Source organism: Arvicanthis niloticus, chromosome 8, assembly GCF_011762505.2.
Source record: "Arvicanthis niloticus isolate mArvNil1 chromosome 8, mArvNil1.pat.X, whole genome shotgun sequence".
NCBI lineage: Eukaryota > Metazoa > Chordata > Mammalia > Rodentia > Muridae > Arvicanthis > Arvicanthis niloticus.
Genome location: NC_047665.1, coordinates 14,124,164 through 14,141,227, shown reverse-complemented (window position 1 = coordinate 14,141,227; position 17,064 = coordinate 14,124,164). Strand labels below are relative to the sequence as shown.

The window sequence follows — 17,064 nt, the reverse complement described above, 5'->3', positions numbered from 1 at the left end:
AATATTTTCTGTGTATATGTGTGTGTATGTGTGTATGAACGTGCACATGCATGCATGAGTGTATACTATACCTGTATGCACTGTGCCTGGTGGTCAGAATTCAAGCCCAGGCATCATTCCTCAGATCCTGTCTATCCATTTGGAGGGGGGGTTGTTTTTTTTAAAAGCAGGGTCTCTCACTGGACCGGAGCTTCAAGTAAAAGGTAGGGGGGCTGGCTCACAAGTCCCGGGGATCTGCTGCCTCTGCCTCCCTAGTGCTGGGATTACAAGTGCATGCAGCACCCCCAGATTTTTTTATGTGGACTTTGGGGAGTCAAACCCAGATCCTCATGCCTTCAAGGTAAGCACTGTGCCCTCCAGAGGCTGCAGTCTGAAGTGATGCAGAACGTCTGCAGGTTTCCTCTGACTCTGCTGGGCACTGTCAGGGGACACAAAGCTGCCCTACACAACAGGCTAGAGTGGTCAAGAGCTCCAAGAGCTCGCCCACAGCTCACAGGAGGTGTGTCCTTGGCAGGATGGAATGGCTTAAGATCCTCATTCTCCTTCCGTACAATGGAGGTGTATGTGGCATTGTAAGGAATGAGGTCTAGCTCAGGCAAGTGCCTAAAGAATCTTAGTCCCTGCCTGAATTGCTGTGCTGTTTGTGCCGGGCCCAGAGCCCTTTGCTTTACTCTCTGAAAGGTCATGTCCCCCCCCACCCCCCCAGGAGGCAGCCTTGGGCCACCCAGATGCTTCTAGCTCAGGCCAGGAAGCACAGCACCTGTGGTCCAGCACAGTGCAATTATCCCTCTGTTGGCACATCCTAAGCCTGGAGGCTAGCTGTGGAATCCCATCAGGACTGGGGCCAAGACCAACCAGGAACACTGAATCAGCTGAGGAAGTGAAGATAGACACTAGCCTGACAGGCCAGGTGGGAAGACTGAAAAGAAGAGCTTCAGAGCAGGTGGGGAAGGATAGAAGAGGAAGAGTTCCTAGGCTTAAAAATAAAACAAAGGGATAGGCGTGGTGGCACATGCCTTTAATCCCAGCACTCAGCACTCAGGAGGCAGAGGCAGGCCCATCTCTGGAAAGTCAGTTCAGCCTGGTCTACATGTCCAGTTCCAAGTCAGCCAGGCCACATAATGAGACTCCATCTCAAAAAAAAAAAAAAAAAAAAAAAAAGCAAGAAAGGACGAATGAAAGAATCAAAGAAAAAGAAAGAAAGAACGAAAGAACAAAAGAAAGAGAGAGAAAGAGGTCTAATGTCCTTTTGTTCCCGAGTGGGAGGAAACAATGTCTCTACTTTGGATAACACCCTTAAAAAGAACCCCCACAGTGGACCAGTGATGACTACATCCTGATCAACTCTTACTATCCCCTTCCACTGTGAACGACACATAAATATTAGTGTTCAATACTTCCTGCAGAGGTGACACAGGTGACTTCCTAAGTCATGCACACTAGCTTTTGGTCATACACATAGCACTAGTTTTTGTTGGGGCAGGGTATAGTCACCTCCATGTTGGAAGAGTGTCCGACCAGCCCTGGGGAGACACCTATGTGGAAGAAACTAAGACTTCAGCCAACAGCCAGCACCAACTTGCCCTGACTGGCTGACTGAATGAGCTACCTTGGGTGATGCTTATCCCAGCCACCATCTGACTGTATCCAGAGCCACGCCATACCCAAATTCCTGAGCAGTCAAATGAAGCAGAGTTAATAGATTCATTACTGTGTGTGTGTGCGCACAGAGACAGTCTAAGTATGTGTGTGTTTAAGACATGTATGTGTGTGCACCTGTGTGTGAACACATGCATATACACATGTGTGCACATGTATATAGAAGCCAGAGGCCAATATAGGGTACCTTCTTTTATTACTCTCTACCTAACCTTTTATATTGCACCTTTATTTATTTTGAGTGCTTTTGTGCGGGTGCACACGGGCCATAGTGTGCATGTGGAGTCCAGAGGACAACTTGCTGAGGTCAGTCTCTACTTCCACAATGAGTTCTAGAGACCAAATTCAATTTGTCAGGCTTGAGAAGAGGTGGGCCCCCACTTCGACCCAAGGGTGTTTATATCAAGTGTCCCTCAAGGCTTCTTTTGGGGGGATGAGCTGCCCCATAAAACTGTGACAAGGAGGAGAGGCCAGCAAAACAGGCCAAGTGTAAAAACATTTTGTCCCTGAAAACAGATAGAAGTCAGAGCGTTCTCAACAGGTCACTGTTGTTTATCATTTGATGTAAAAGTGCCTGTGGAGGGGAGGGAAGCCAGAAGTTCAGCCATGGAGAGAAACTCAGCCAGGAACTCCAGCTGACTGCCTCAACTTTTCCAGTCCATGTCTGCTGGCTATGGTGAGCACTGGATTTGATGTCGCCATCTTTCAGTGTGTTGCTCCATGTTCTTTCACTTGGAAGCCTCACCTGAGCAGACAACATTTGGTCCTAACTCTGTATCTCTATGTACACTCCAGGTGACTTCCTCATGAGGTGTTTCCAGCTGATCTGATTTCTGTTGAATATTTTGAACACCCAATTAAATGTCATCTATCTATCTATCTATCTATCTATCTATCTATCTATCTATCTATCTATCATCTATCATCTATCTATCTATCTATCTAATCATCTATCTCTTGCTATTTTACTTTGACTTGAAATATGCTTACTATACTCACTCACTGAAAACCAAAAGTATATCTATCATGTAGATCATTTTCTAGACCATACAGAACACCCTGAAGCCACATTATTTTTTGAGACAGGGTCTGGCACTGACCCTGGAACCCACTGTTTCATAGTTTGGCTGGACTAGCTGGCCGGTGAGCTCCACAGACCCACCTGTCTCATTCCCTCATTGGGAATTGCACTGGGGTTATGGATGTGGGCTGCCCAAACTGGCTTTTACGTGGGACCCTAGTCACCCACTAGGAGTCAGCTCCTAGCCCCTACTACCATTTTAAGCCACTAATTTCTGGGTGATTTGTTAGGTATCAGTAGATATATTATACAGTATTTTCATCAGGAAGAGAGCAAGGAAGGAAAGTAGAAGGGTTTTCTGGGAAGTAAAATATGGACGCCTATAATCCATCTTTTTAATTATGTCAGCCTAGAGTACATACAACCAATGGCCAAACAGATCCACAACCCCTAAGTGTTAGCTGTGTGTTCCTGAGACAGAGTACCTGACAGAAACAACTTAGGGGAGGTGGGTCTATCTGGGCCAAAGGTTTCAAGGGATACAGTCATCAGTCCATGATAGCGGCAGGAATGTGTCACAATGCTTCCTATCGTGGCTGAGCAGGAAGCAGAGATGGTGTGACTGTAGTGAGACCCAAGGGTAATATACCTCCAAGGGATGCTCCCAGTGACCAACCTACATCCTCCTCCTAGCTCCCACCTCCTAAAGGTTTAGTCTCCCCAAATAACTCCACCAGGTATAAAATAGGAATGCTCACATAAACCAGCCTTGCATGGTGACACATGCCTGTGATCTCAGTACTAGAGAAGTAAAGAAAGGAAGGCCAGTTCAAGGCCATCCTTGGCTACATACTGAGTTAGAGGTCAACCTGGACTACATGGGACCCTGTCTCAAAGACTGAAACAAACACACGAACTTGTGAGAGATGTCTCAGATTCAAACTGTAACACCGTGGAAAGGAAGGTAGGCATGCTTATGCTGTTCAATCCCGAGGACCCTAAATAACTTCATAGAGTCAGAGCCTCCTGGAGGAAGGCTGCATGCCTTCCAGGCTTCCCTCAGCTGTCCCTCCAGAGGGGTTTTCCTCTTTTTACACACAGCTAACAGCACAGGAGGCCACTCCCAGGAGGAAGGATTCCTTTCCTGGGCCCCTAGTCTGCCCATGAGATTCCCTATTTACCAGGAAGGCTAATGATGACTTGGCGAGGGTTGGAGAGGCAGCAAGGCAGAAAGTGGAGACCCTCTTGTTACTTCTAATAGGCTTGGACAGGGAGCATCTTCATATGTATGTGTGTGTGCATGTCCATATGTGTGTGGGCACATACATGTGCATATGCATACAGAGGCCAGAAGTCAACCTCAAGTGTCATTCCTCAGGTGCTGAACGCCCTTTCTTCTTCCTCATTTTCTGACTCCAAGTCTCACTGTAGTCCAGTTGGCCTGGAACTTTCTATGTAGACCTTGAACTTATAGAGATCCATATGCTTCTGTCCTCACCTCCCCAGCCCTCTGAGTTCTGGGATTAAAGGTACGTGCCCAGATCACCTATTCTGTTTTGACACAGAGTCTCTCAATGGCTTAGAATTTGTCAAGTAGGCTAAGCTGACTGGCCAGTGAACCCCAAAGATCCAATAGTCTTCAACCTCTCCATCAGTGGGATTACAAGTTGGTGACATCATGTCCAGTTTTGTGTGTGTGTGTGTGTGTGTGTGTGTGTGTGTGTGTGTTGTATGTGCTTATGCGGTATGTGTCTTAGTTAGGGTTTCCATTGCTGTGAAGAGACACCATGATCAAGGCAACTCTTACAAAGGACAAGATTTAATTGGGGCTGGCTTACAGGTTCAGAGGTTCAGTCCATTATCATCAAGGAGGGAAGCATGGCAGCATCCAGGCAGGCATGGTGCAGGAGAAGAAACTGAGAGTTCTGTATCTTGATCCAACTGCAGTCAGAAGAGGACTATCTCCCAGGCAGCTAGGAGGAGGGTCCCAAAGCCATCCCCACAGTGACACATTTCCTCCAACAAGGTCACAGATTATAATAGTGCCACTCCCTGGGCCAAGCATATTCAAACCACCACAGTATGTATATATGCATATTCATATACAGGAGTGTGTGTGTGTGTGTGTGTGTGTGTGTGTAGGTACACACACATGTATGCAGAAGCCATCAGTCAACATTAAGTATGTTCCTCAATTCCTGTGTATGAATGTTTTGCCTATATGCACGTATGTGCGTGCACCATGTATGTGCATGCAGTATTCTCAGAGGCCAGAAGAAAGTGTTAAGACTTCTTAGAACTGGAATTATGGATGCTTATGAGCCATCACGTGGATGTTGGGAACAAAACCCTAGTCTTCTGGAAGAGCAGCAAGTGCTCGTAACCACTGAGCCATGTCTCTAGCACCTATCTTTTTTTTTTTTTTTTTTTCTGTGCCCAAGTCACTCACTAAACCTGGAGCTCAAGATCTGGGCTAGGCTGGCTGGCCAGTGAGCTTCTGGGGATCTCCCTGTCTCCTTCCCCCAACACTGGAGTTTCAGACACATGATGCCACATGTGGCTTTTACATTCATTCGTGTTAGGGATCTAAGCTCAGGCCCTCATGCTTGAATGACAGGCACTTTACCCACTGAGCCATCTCCTCGGCTCATGTACAACTTCTTTTATGTAAGATCTGAGGACTGAACTCAGGGCCTTGTACTTGCAAGGTAAGCACTTTGCAGCCGGAGTCATCTTCCCAGCCCTCACTCCTGTTAGCTTCCAGAACCAAGAACTGAATATCCACACAGTGACAGTGTAGACCCAGGAAGACCAAAGCCTCCAGGGGGCTGCCTGTGTGGCTGTGTTGGGGTAATGAGGGGGGCTGCCTGTGTGGCTGTGTTGGGGTAATGAGGGGGGGTGCCTGTGTGTCTGTGTTGGGGTGATGAGGGGGGTGCCTGTGTGTCTGTGTCAGGGCGATGAGGGGGGCTGCCTGTGTGGCTGTGTCGGGGCGATGAGGGGGGCTGCCTGTGTGGCTGTGTCAGGGCGATGAGGGGGCTGCCTGTGTGGCTGTGTTGGGGTGATGAGGGGGGCTGCCTGTGTGGCTGTGTTGGGGTGATGAGGGGGGTGCCTGTGTCGGGGCGATGAGGGGGGCTGCCTGTGTGGCTGTGTTGGGGTGATGAGGGGGGTGCCTGTGTGGCCGTGTTGGGGCAATGAACTCTCAGTCATTTTTGCTTTCTTCTCAAAGTTCCTCAATAACTCATAAGATTTACAGAGATTATTCACAATATTTGTCATCAAGAACAAAGAGAGAATCCATTTAAAAATAAGAGCACAAAATTTCTGGCTGTTCATCCAAGACTTCCAGCCCAGAGCTCTTGCACAATGAGAGCCAGTTGTCTCGGTGTCTGTTTATGTGTGGAAATTTTAATTCCTACCCCACTACCCCTAAATTTCTCTAAGGAAAAATGCAGCTAAGAAACCAAGAAGGGAGGGGTGCTGACTGTGAGTCTCTCCTCTGAAAACATTTTTCTCCAGAAAGAACTCTAGGTCGCTGCAATGGATTCAGGTCAGGTGTGAACAATGTTCTCCAATCTGACGTGACTTTACCTGTGTTGCTTTCTTGTCTTGGGACATGGTCCCAGGCTGCTCAAACTTGTGTGGAAAGGTCTGCGTGTGAAGTCAAGCTCACTGACCTTGGATGGGCCCTTCACTCCAACTAGGTCATGCATGTAAAATGCTGGGAACAGAGGAGCTAATTAGTCAGACTTTCTCTTTAACTCTTGATAAAAAAAAAAAAAAAAAAAAAAAGCTTTTAAAAATATTTGACAGTTTAGTCATCTCAGCCCACAGAGCATTTAGCATTGAACCGAAGAGGCAATACCAGCTCAGTGAAGTGGCATTTTGAGAGCTTCCCAGACAGAGGGCATAATTACAGGGTGACTCTGGCAATCACTCCAAAAACATTTGAGCCTGAAGTGGAAAAGTGAAAGCAATTGTTTTTCCCTACCTATAACAAAAAGCTCTGATGTATCTGCCCTTCCTGCAAAGTCTACAACTGGTGCCCCCCCCCCCCTTTACACTATAAGGGAAAAAAAGCATCAATGTATAAATAGAGAGTGATCCATAAAACCTAAGGCATAAAAGGCATGGCCACGCCCCTACTCCATCAGGCCTTGAATAGACCATAATTCAGGCATTGTTCCAGTGCAGCTGCGCAGCGTCAGCCGGGAATATACTCTGAAGCCGGAGTTGACTCTGAGACCTGCCTCTGCTCTCAGTATCCAATCTAGACATTAAATCCTGTGAAATGGTTATTTTTACCAACCTTTACTCCTCAGGAGTTATGCCCAGCTCCTCAGTAAGCAAAACTACTCAGGGTTCAATAGAAGGTATGTGCTTAAAGGATGAGGTTGAGCTGAGAAGCTGGGAGTGTGGATAAAGGAAAAGAAAGGAGATGTCAGTAACTAAGGATGCTCAGAACAGTGCCGTACAAGCCATCTAGAAGGAGGGAGATGGGGAGGGAGAAGGAAAGAAGAAGGGAGGGATGGAAGGAGAAGGAAAAGAAGGGAGAATAGATTCTACTAGTTTTATAGATGGCCAGCAATTGGTTAGTGAAGCCCCTGAAATAGGCACGGAGTTCGTTGGACATAGGAAGATTAGAAGTTCCTCAGCCGAGCTGGGGATGTAGCTCAGTTGGTATAGTTGGCATGCATTAAGCACTGTATAAACTGGACATGGTTGTATGCACATGAAATCCCAGCTCTTGAGAGCCGGAGACAGGAGGATCAGGAATTCAAAATCATCGCTGGCTACAAAGCAAGTTTGAGAACAGCCAGAAACTCCACAAGACTGACAAAGAGTTCCTCAGCAGGCTGTGGGAAGGTGGCTGCTTACACCCTCACTGGCCCACTCAGAACTGTGACAGGCACAGGTGGCTGCACCTTTGCTGGCACACAGGGGACTGGGATAGGCACCAGGTCCTGGTCTGAACAGGGCAGCATCTCTCTCTTCTCTCTTCCAGAACACATCTCTGCAAGCAAGTTTCTTACCTCTTACTGGACCATTGGCCACAAAAACACATACAGGGTCTCGGACATTGGTTAGAAATGTTGGCCTGAGTCTGTCTCTGATAGTCCCAGTGCCGCCTCCCTCCCTGGGAGACACTGTAAGGCCCTGCATTGATCTGAAGCTACAAGCATAAAATGATACGGAATCCACCAACTTAGTAAATGGATACCCACGTGTATGGTCTCCCCCAGGCCTGGAGTTGGACAGCTTTTCACAGAACCAGCTGCCAGCCACTCAGGACACAAATGTACCCTTGGTTCTTCCTCTGCACAGAAAGCTGCCAGTAGGTGACACATGCTCCTATTACAGTGGGTGCTCTGACCCCAAGGTTACCTGTGTGTAACCCACTCTTCTGGAGCAGCACAGACTAACCACAGGCTAAGAGTCCTGACATTACCCAGGAATCTCACCAAGAGCCTGAGAGACAATCTCTCACTTCTCAGACAAGGAAACTAAGGTCTCTTTCCCAAGCCTGAGCTCTGAGTCCAGGGGCCCAAGGATGAGGAGATGCCCTTGGCGCCCAGCTCAACCCTGGAGCAGATGGATTAGGAATCAGTTGCTTGGCCTGCATAAGCAAGGCCAGGACCGTGGTTTTCAGGCCTCAAAGTCTGATACCCTTTAGTGGACTACCCCTCCCCGCACCAGCACAAGGTCAGGGAAGGAAGAGTTACAAGCTGTGGCTAAGATCAGCTCGGTTCACCACTGCTGAGGCACTTAGCTTCTGTGTATAAGACGCAGCCCATGACAACCTGCTCAAACCATTAGTTTACCAAACTACTGAACCCTGTCCCCACCATGCAGCCCCTCTACTCACCCAGATAAACACACATTGTTCCCACCTCAAGCTAATTCAGCCAATGATGCCTGTGTTTTCAGTTGTTCTGGAAAACGAGCATGTTCTAGCTGCCTTAATTTACAGGTTGGTATGGAACGGTGGATCTCAACCATCCTAATGCTGTGACCACTTAATACAGTTCCTCACGTTATAGTGACCTCTAACCATAAACTCATTTTCATTGCTAGTTTATCACTGTAAGTTTGCTACTGTTAGAAATTGAAATGCAAATATCTGATAGGCAGATGGCCTTAGGCAACCCCTGTGGAAGGGTCTTTCACCCCTTCAAAGGGGCTTCAGCCCACAGGTTGAGAATGGCTGATATAGTGCATAAGGTTCACGCAGATGGGCTGGATGATGTGGAGTGTGTCCCGTAATCCCAGCACTCGGAAGGCAGAGGATTAAGAATTCCAACTCAACTACATATAAGTGTGAAGCTAGCCTAGGCTACATGAGACTGTTCTGTCATAAAAAACAAGAAAGAGAAGAGAAAGGGAGGAAGGGAGAGATGAAAGGAGAAGAAAGGGGAGGGGAAGAGAGGGAAGGGAAGGATGAGTGGGTGTACCTGTGACACCCTGGAGTAGCCAGGGGCCTGCAGACAGGCCATACAGCATGGCCCTTTGATAAAGTTTTCCCCTTGTTCACCTCAAGAGCAAGTTTCTTTCAATGGTCCTCCAATTCCCCACAGAAAAGCCAAAGGCTCCCTTTCCCTCCTGATTTATTTTCACTTTCATTAGAGTGACTTTAGAGTCACTTTCATTAGTGGCTTAGAAACGCTAACAAAAAGAAAAGGGGTTAAAAAAAACGCTTGTCACCTGACGTGGGGTCCCACTGTCCTGGGGCTCTTATAAGCAATACTATATTATTTAAGCACACCATTTTCCCTCCCTGTCCATTTGAAAACAGAATTGGAAAAGTGGGCCAAGGGTGAAGAAATTGCATCAAAACCTACTATATATTGTTCAATAAACACCTAGATAATTCCTCGTAGGAGCTGGGGACCCCAGAATCCCAGCAGCCAGCCACAGTGGCCACTAACAGCTTATTCCGGAGAAGGCAGTGGGTTGAATAAATCACTCTTCAAATTACACACCCTCCTCTTCCTCAGAAAAAGTCTTGCCAGCTCCACCCCCTTGGAAGTCAGTCACACAGACAGACCCCAGCCCAGGTCCCAAAGCCACTTGAAATTCAGGGTACTTACTGACTTCCTTTGGGAATGAGAGTCGTTTTAAAACAAACAAGAGAAATTCGTGCCTTCCGTAGCCCCGGAGTAGGCAACCTTGGAGGCTGGCACACTTTCAGAGGGACAGCTTCCGGAGGAGATCAGCTGGGTCCAGGAGGGCAGGAAGCTGGGGGTGGGGGTAGGGGGTTCTCCTCAGAGATGTCAAGAGCAGAGCTGTGCTTCCAGGCCCTGATCAGCCCCTCCTGGGGTCCGGTGGGTGGTCCTGTCTCCTTGGCAGCACCCGTGTCTTCTGCTGGCCACAGCTGCAGAGACTGAGCCCTCACAAAGCCAGCACGTGGAGAGCTGGGGAGGCAGGCAGGCGGGGCTCAGCCTGGGATGCTGCAGACTAGTCCCCATAGCAACACGGCAAGGAGCTAGGCTGGTGGTGCCGAGCTGGTGGTGAGTGGGGCCAGTGGCCCCGGGGGAACAGGAATCCACGTGGCTTTGGGCTCCAGGATGGCGCAGAAGGAAAGGCTTCTTACTTTTCTTGACACCATCATTGCACCTACCACTTCTGGCAGACTCTCAGGGTCCTGAGGCTTCCGGGATCTTTAAACACTCTTAATGTAACAAAGAATTCCTTTTCATGGTGTGGGGACACTTTACTCTGTGTTTAGTGTTTAGTGTCTGTGTTATAGTGAAATGCACATTTCCTTAAGGAAATCTTTATACATGGATGCTGTTCCAAAGTGTATATACCATGCCATGTATAGTATGAAGAGAGAGTGACAGGCACACTGTGTGGTGTGTAGGGCATATATCGTGTATGTCTGTGTTTGACACGTGTGTGACATGTATCTATCTGTGGTGTGGGTATGTAGTGTATGTGTATGGTGTTGTGTTTTGTGATTTAGTAATGTAAGCAGCCTAGACAGCCTACACTGTGGTGTGTGCTTGTTATAAGAGGGGAAGCTAGCATAAACTGGAGGCGTCCCACAGTCCTGAGTGCCCAGCAGCTGACCAGAAGTCATGGAACAGCAGCTCTGGGTGGCCAGTCCTGTCCAATTCTCTGACTCCAAGTCCAGAGCTCTTGGGTTTTGTTCATTTGTCCAGATGCCCAACATCTGATTACATATCTGGAATTCATTAGAACAAGCCCAAAGTCCCACCGATGCCCCTCTCGAATGTCAGTGACAGGACAGAAAGTCAGATGCTTGTATAACTAAGATGCCACCTGTGAAATTAAAATTAAGTGCAATCCATTCTAAAGAGAAAGTCTGTCCTCCCGAGGAGCATCCCAGAGCTGGCTCTTGTTCACCTCTCTGTGTAGATATCTGGTTGCATTCTCCTTCCTTGATGCTGAGGAGCCTGTGTCTCTGATACAGGGCCCAGCTCACAGTCATTGCCTAGGTCATTTCGGTGAGTATGCTATCTGCATATACTTTTTATTCTTTAACCAGGATCTACCCCACAGGTAGACGGTCTTTGCGATGTTGATTCCTATGCTCCCACTACTAAAAGACGATTTCCACCCAGTCCTCCTGGTTCCTGGTCTGTTCTCTCCTGTGCCTTCCCTACCTTCTCCTCCCATTCAAACCCTGACTGGAGATGGAAATGGGTGGAAACCAATAATGAGGAACTACTTTTCCCTCAGGATGCCAGGTTCTCTTCTCCAGCCCTGAACCACAGGCCCACCCAGCCTCAGCTGGCAACCAGGATGATGACCACAGATGGTGACTCATTTTTACGTGGCCACATGGCTCTTTTATAGAAGGATAGGTAACTTTTTTGCCAGCCAAAAATACCAGAGCATGCAGACCTATGTCTTTCCAGATCTTGTTCTGTTTTTATTTATTGTTCTGTTTGTTTGCCTAGAGGTTTATTTAGCTAATTATTTTTATTTGTTTGAGACATGTACTCACCACATAGCTGAGGATGACCTTAAATTCTGATGCTTCTGCCTCTGCCCCCAAGTACTGGGACTATAGGTGAGTGACACAATATCTAGTTTATGTGGTGCTGGGGATCAAACTCAAGGTTCTCTGCATCCTAGGCAAACACTGGACTACACCCTCACACCAAGACCCAGATCCCTTGTTCTTTATGTCCTTGTTCTTTATGTCCACATTTCTGATTTGTTCTTGAGTGTCATGTTAGGGAAAGGGGCACAGTTGACCTGATGATCTGTACCCCAATCCCAGAGCTGTAGCTGCCCACAAAGTGGCAGGGTCTCCTTGTGTGTGACCCTGCATGCAGTGTTAGGCACGAGAGACTACAATCCAAGGGGATGTTTAGCCCTCAGAAAATGCTTACCTCTCAATCCTTCCCCCTGGAGGCAGCTCTGGCTTCGAAGCTGTAATGTCCCCATCTGGCCTCAGCTATGTCGGGAAAATCCCTGAAAATAACAGCATTGGCTTGAGGTCTGGGATGAATGTCTTTGTCTTCTGAGGAGCCCTTCATGCAAAGGGCTGAGGCACACTGCATGTCATGTGGTCACCAAAATAACCAGAGGGTGACACAGCAACACAGGGAGTCACTCAAAATAGGCAGGATGGCAGAGCTGTGGTTAGCAATTGGAAAAAACAATTTCTGGAAATGTGGGGCAGGCAGAGCATGTGGTGGGGGAGGGCAATGGGAAACACTCTCTCTTTTCCTCCTGCTGTGATGACAAACTGTAAATAAAAAACAGAACGGAAGAGAATGTCCTTTGTTTCTGGGACATTCATTTAGTCACAGGTGCTCTTCATCGATGGCTTCATTTAATTGCCCAAATCTGTCTCTCCAGAAGGAAAAAAAAAATGGCTGCTGGGATGTAGCTCAATTAGTAGAGTGCTTGCCTGGCGTGTAGAAAGTCCTGGGTTCGAACTCCAGTATTACACACACCAGAAATGGTGGCACATGTACATAATCCTAGTGTTTGCTGGAAACACTAGGATCAGAAGTTTGAGATCATTCTTGGCTATATAGTGAGTTGAAGGCTAGCCTGGTCTTCATGGACCATGCATCAAAAGTAAGAAAAAAAAAAAAAAAAAAAAAAAAAAAAAAAAAAAAAACTGTTTTAAGATTCCTAAAACAAAGCTGGGCAGTGGTGGCGCACACCTTTAGTCCCAGCGCTTGGGAGGCAGAGACAGGTGGATTTCTGAGTTCGAGGCCAGCCTGGTGTACAGAGTGAGTTCCAGGACAGCCAAGGCTATACAGAGAAACCCTGTCTCAAAATACCAAAAAAAGTTTTCCTAAAACAAGGTCTCTTTTCATAATTCACTTCAAATTCTACTTCCCAAAAGAAGCTCCCAGTGGTGCTAACCCAGTGTCACACAGAACTGCCCTCTCCCTCCCGCCAGAGGATCTAAGTCTACAGTAGGCTTTTAGTTCAGAATCTAAAATTGAGGTTTAAGGAGTGTGAGTTTCTCTGTGCACACAGAAAAATGTGGGTCATGTTTTAACTCTGAGCTTCACCTGCAGGGTTTGAAGAGAGCTCAGCAGCTGGCCATGCCTGTGGGACATTTCTCCTTTGTTTCAGAAGGGCAAGAAGGCTAAAGAGCCCTGTGTACAGAGAGCTGGCACATCTTCTTTCCTTCCTTCCCTTTTCTCTCCTCCTCTTCTTCCTTCTTTTTCTTCCCCTCCTTCTCCCTGTATGAGAGAGAGAGAGAGAGAGAGAGAGAGAGAGAGAGAGAGTGTGTGTGTGTGTGTGTGTGTGTGTTTGCGCAGGCGCACACATACCACAGTGCGCACATAGAGATCAGAGGACAACTTTTAGGAGTCACTTCTCACCTTTCGCCTCGTTTGAGACAGGGTCTCCCTCGTTCCTACTTGTGGGTTGTGAACTGCAGGATATCAAGCCGTCGGGTTTCCAGGCTACTTCCCTAGCTCAGCACCCATCTCCACACGAGTGCTAGACTTACAGCTGTGAGGACCTGGTGCTCGCAGAGTATTCACAGTGATGGATCCAGTAAGCAATTATTTGATTTTTATTCAATATACATAGCAATATTAAGCAATTATTTGATTTTTGGTCAATATATATAGCAAGATTTTATTTCTGTCTTTTGCTTTCTCATACAGAACGCAAATTCTGGATTTTTTTTTTTTTTAACATAGCGCAGGATCCTCCTGCCTCAGCCTCTTGAGTAATGAGATTCCAGCTATACATCATCACGCCGTCTCAAATTCTGTTTTGTGGTGTGTTTTTCTCTCCAGGATATTGCTTGTTCCATCTTGTGTTGGCATAGGCTGAGAATGTGGCTGAGAGGTAGGATGCCATTTCTGGCCTGTGAGCCTGGGAGGGTCTGATACATTATATATCTCAGGGTAGTACCCCAGTGCTGAAGGTTGTTCCCAGCTCAACAGATTAGCTGGGGAGGAGTTAATGCTACCACGTTCTCCTCTGAATCAGAGCGAGAGGCGGTGACCAAAGGGTGAGGACCCAAGCCGAGTGCGGAAACTGGAAGTGCCTATTGGTCTTGTAAAATGTTGCAAGCATAGGCAAATGCTACAAAGAAAGTAGTTACAGCTCAGTTGGTAGAGTACTTATGCAGCTTACAGAAAGCCTGAGTTCCAGGACACCAAGTAAACCAGGCATAGTGGTAACCCCAGCTACTGGGAGATAGAGGGAGGAGAATTGAGAGTTCAAAATCACCCTCAGCTGCATGAGTTTGAGGCCAGCCTGTCTCAGAAGGAAGTGAGCAAGAAATTCAGGCAGATAGCTTAATGAGTAAAGGTACTCAATGCAGGAGCCTGGTGAACTGAGTTCGGATCCCCAGAACCCACGTAAAAAGGTAGATGTGCTAACACAATCTGCAGTACATATTCCTTGTGGTGTGGAGAGCATGTGTGCTGACTTAGAGACCAACACATAAACAAATCAGCTGAAGGATTAAGGAAGCAAGAACTGCGGAGAAGGCAAATTGAAGGAGGTGGTTTTCTCTGAGGAAGAAGAGAGAGGCTGGACGCTGGAGAGAGTACATTGCAGGGAACTGCGGATTTCAAAATGACATTGTTCTTGAAGCCTGCAATGAAAATGACTCAGTGGTGTGTGTGTGTGTGTGTGTGTGTGTGTGTGTGAGAGAGAGAGAGAGAGAGAGAGAGAGAGAGAGAGAACAAAACTCAGCAGGACACAGTCATTTATGGGAACAAACACGTCCAACACAGGCCCCAAATTTTCCATTATAGAGTGTTTTTCTGTGTCTCCAGGCTTTTTTCTCCCGAAGACGTCTACCCTTGATAAGAACTGGATAGTGGGTTTTCTTTCTCTTTCTTTCTCTCTCTCTTTCTTTCTTTCTTTCTTTCTTTCTTTCTTTCTTTCTTTCAGTTTCCCTTTGATGAAAACAAAGAAATGAATAAACAAATAGAAAGGTCTTTCCCTGGCTCTCCATGGAACACGGTGTGGCCAGTACTCTGGAGCCATGGATATCTGGTGTCCGCAGAGGTTGTTTTTGGAGATAACACCGTTCTCCTAGAACCTCACACCCTTCTTGGTCAAACTCCGAAGAAGGTGTCCTTCATTTGCCACGCCTTTTCCTATGCAATAGGCAGCCCTGAGCCAGGCCAGCTGCACCCTGATCATACTGGCTAGATCAGGGAGCCATGCTGTTCTTGGGCCAGGGCCTAGCTGTTCCTGCTCTCCAGGTTCAACTTGGCTGGAGAAGTGACCTTTGGAGACCTTCACTGCCAGTTGCTAAGGGCAACTTGCGTGGCCCGCTGGGCCCTGTGACATGTGAACACTGGCCAGACTGTGTGTGCAAAGGAGAAGAGGCTCTTTCAAGCTCCTTCCCTTTCCCTCAGGGTCTCTCAGCTCCTCGTGGTGTTTCTTGTCTGCAATTTAACATTGCTCAAAGGAAACTTAAACTTTAAAGCGTGGGTCTAAAGAGATGGCTTGGTGGTTATGAGCACCTGTTACCCTTACAGAGGACCCAAGTTTGTTTCCCAGCACCTTGCAAGTCCAGTCCCTGAGGACCAAAGGCTGTGTTCTGGACTCTTTGGGCGCTACACTCATGTGTACAAACCCTCACCTACATAAACATATATACGTACAATTTTCCCATTCTTTCATTCATTCATTCATTCATTCACTTTTCATCTTGGTCACAGTCCCCCTCCTCCTATTCCTTGTTCACATGGCCCCTCCCCCATTCCCATCTCCTCCTCTCTGAGATGGGGGAGGCCCCACCCTGGCACATCAGGTCGCTGCAAGACTAGGTGTATCCTCTCCCACTGAGACTAGACAAGGCTGTCCAGTTAGGGGCACACAATTTAAATAAAAATACATCTTTTAAAAAAATCTTTGGCATGACTTCTATTTATTTACATCCTGCAATGTCAGGTATTTTTTAAACATATGATTAGTTAGTGAGTGTGCGCGCGCGTGCGTGCGTGTGTGTGTGTGTGTGTGTGTGTGTGTGTGTGCGCGCGCGCGCGCGCGCGCGTGTGTGAGACTGATGCTGAAGGGCTTCCTCAATTACTTCCTATATCACTGTCACCATTTTGGTGGCCCAGATTGAACCTAAGGCCTTGAACTTGCTTGGCAAATGTTATACCACTGTTCTCTCCCCAGTCCCACCTTATTTTTGAAACAAGGCTTCTCACTGAACCTGGAGCTGACCAGTTCAGCTAGACTAATTAGCCAACAATCCTCAGGGATTCTCCTGTCCGCGGGATTACAGGCAAGCACTGTTAAATCTGACTTGACAAGAAAAATATCGAGAGCATTTTATACCCCAGAAGGTGTCAGAAAGTCTTGCAAGCATCCTGTCCCTACCAAGTCCTCCCATCTGTCAAACCCAGGTGGGCACCTAGTTTAGTCTCCTAGGGCATACACCTACTAGATCCTTTGATCATTGATCTTGGAAGGGTTCCTTAGGTGTCAGTCATGAGTTACACAGGGCCATACCCACTTGGGTTTCCCGTCAATAACCCACTTCCCCTCTGCTGTCTGTCCACTGCCAAGCCACTGGTCACTGCTTATAAGTCAGTGAAGTTCTAAAACAAGGGTTCTTAGCATTTGCAATCCTTCCACCACTGCAAAGAAAGCTGCCCACGGTTGGCCCATCTGGTGCCTTGGCTCCGAGTTTCTTCTTAGTAGGCCTTGGGGTTAGATGTTAGCCACTCACTGTAAAATCGCTATCTCTAAATTAAGCGGCTCTACAGCTCAGTGGGGACTGCTCATGGGGTACCATCATTGTGGCCATAGACCTGGCAGACCCCCAGATGGTTCTCTAGTCATCCTGTGGGTGTGCTCAAGCACCCGCTGGCATCCCTCACAGAATGTGCCTTCTCACTGTGGATCTCTTCTCCGCACTGTCTTCCCTAGACTATCTCTTTGCTGTCACTAATGTGTCGTGG

The 17,064-nt window shown here is 47.5% G+C and overlaps 1 protein-coding gene across 2 annotated transcripts in view; it reads right to left on the bottom strand.

The window, feature by feature from the left end:
* The window catches only part of Fgd3 (FYVE, RhoGEF and PH domain containing 3), a 62,224-nt gene extending 50,044 nt beyond the window's left edge, over positions 1-12,180 (bottom strand). Inside the window, exon 1 of one of the 2 annotated variants that reach the window (XM_076939052.1) lies at positions 12,040-12,180. The gene's annotated coding sequence lies outside the window, so the exon portion shown is untranslated. Of the gene's footprint in view, positions 1-9,765; positions 10,049-12,039 lie in introns of those variants that run through there. The other variant, XM_034511076.2, reaches the window with a different exon arrangement.
* Positions 12,181-17,064: the final 4,884 nt, after the last annotated feature.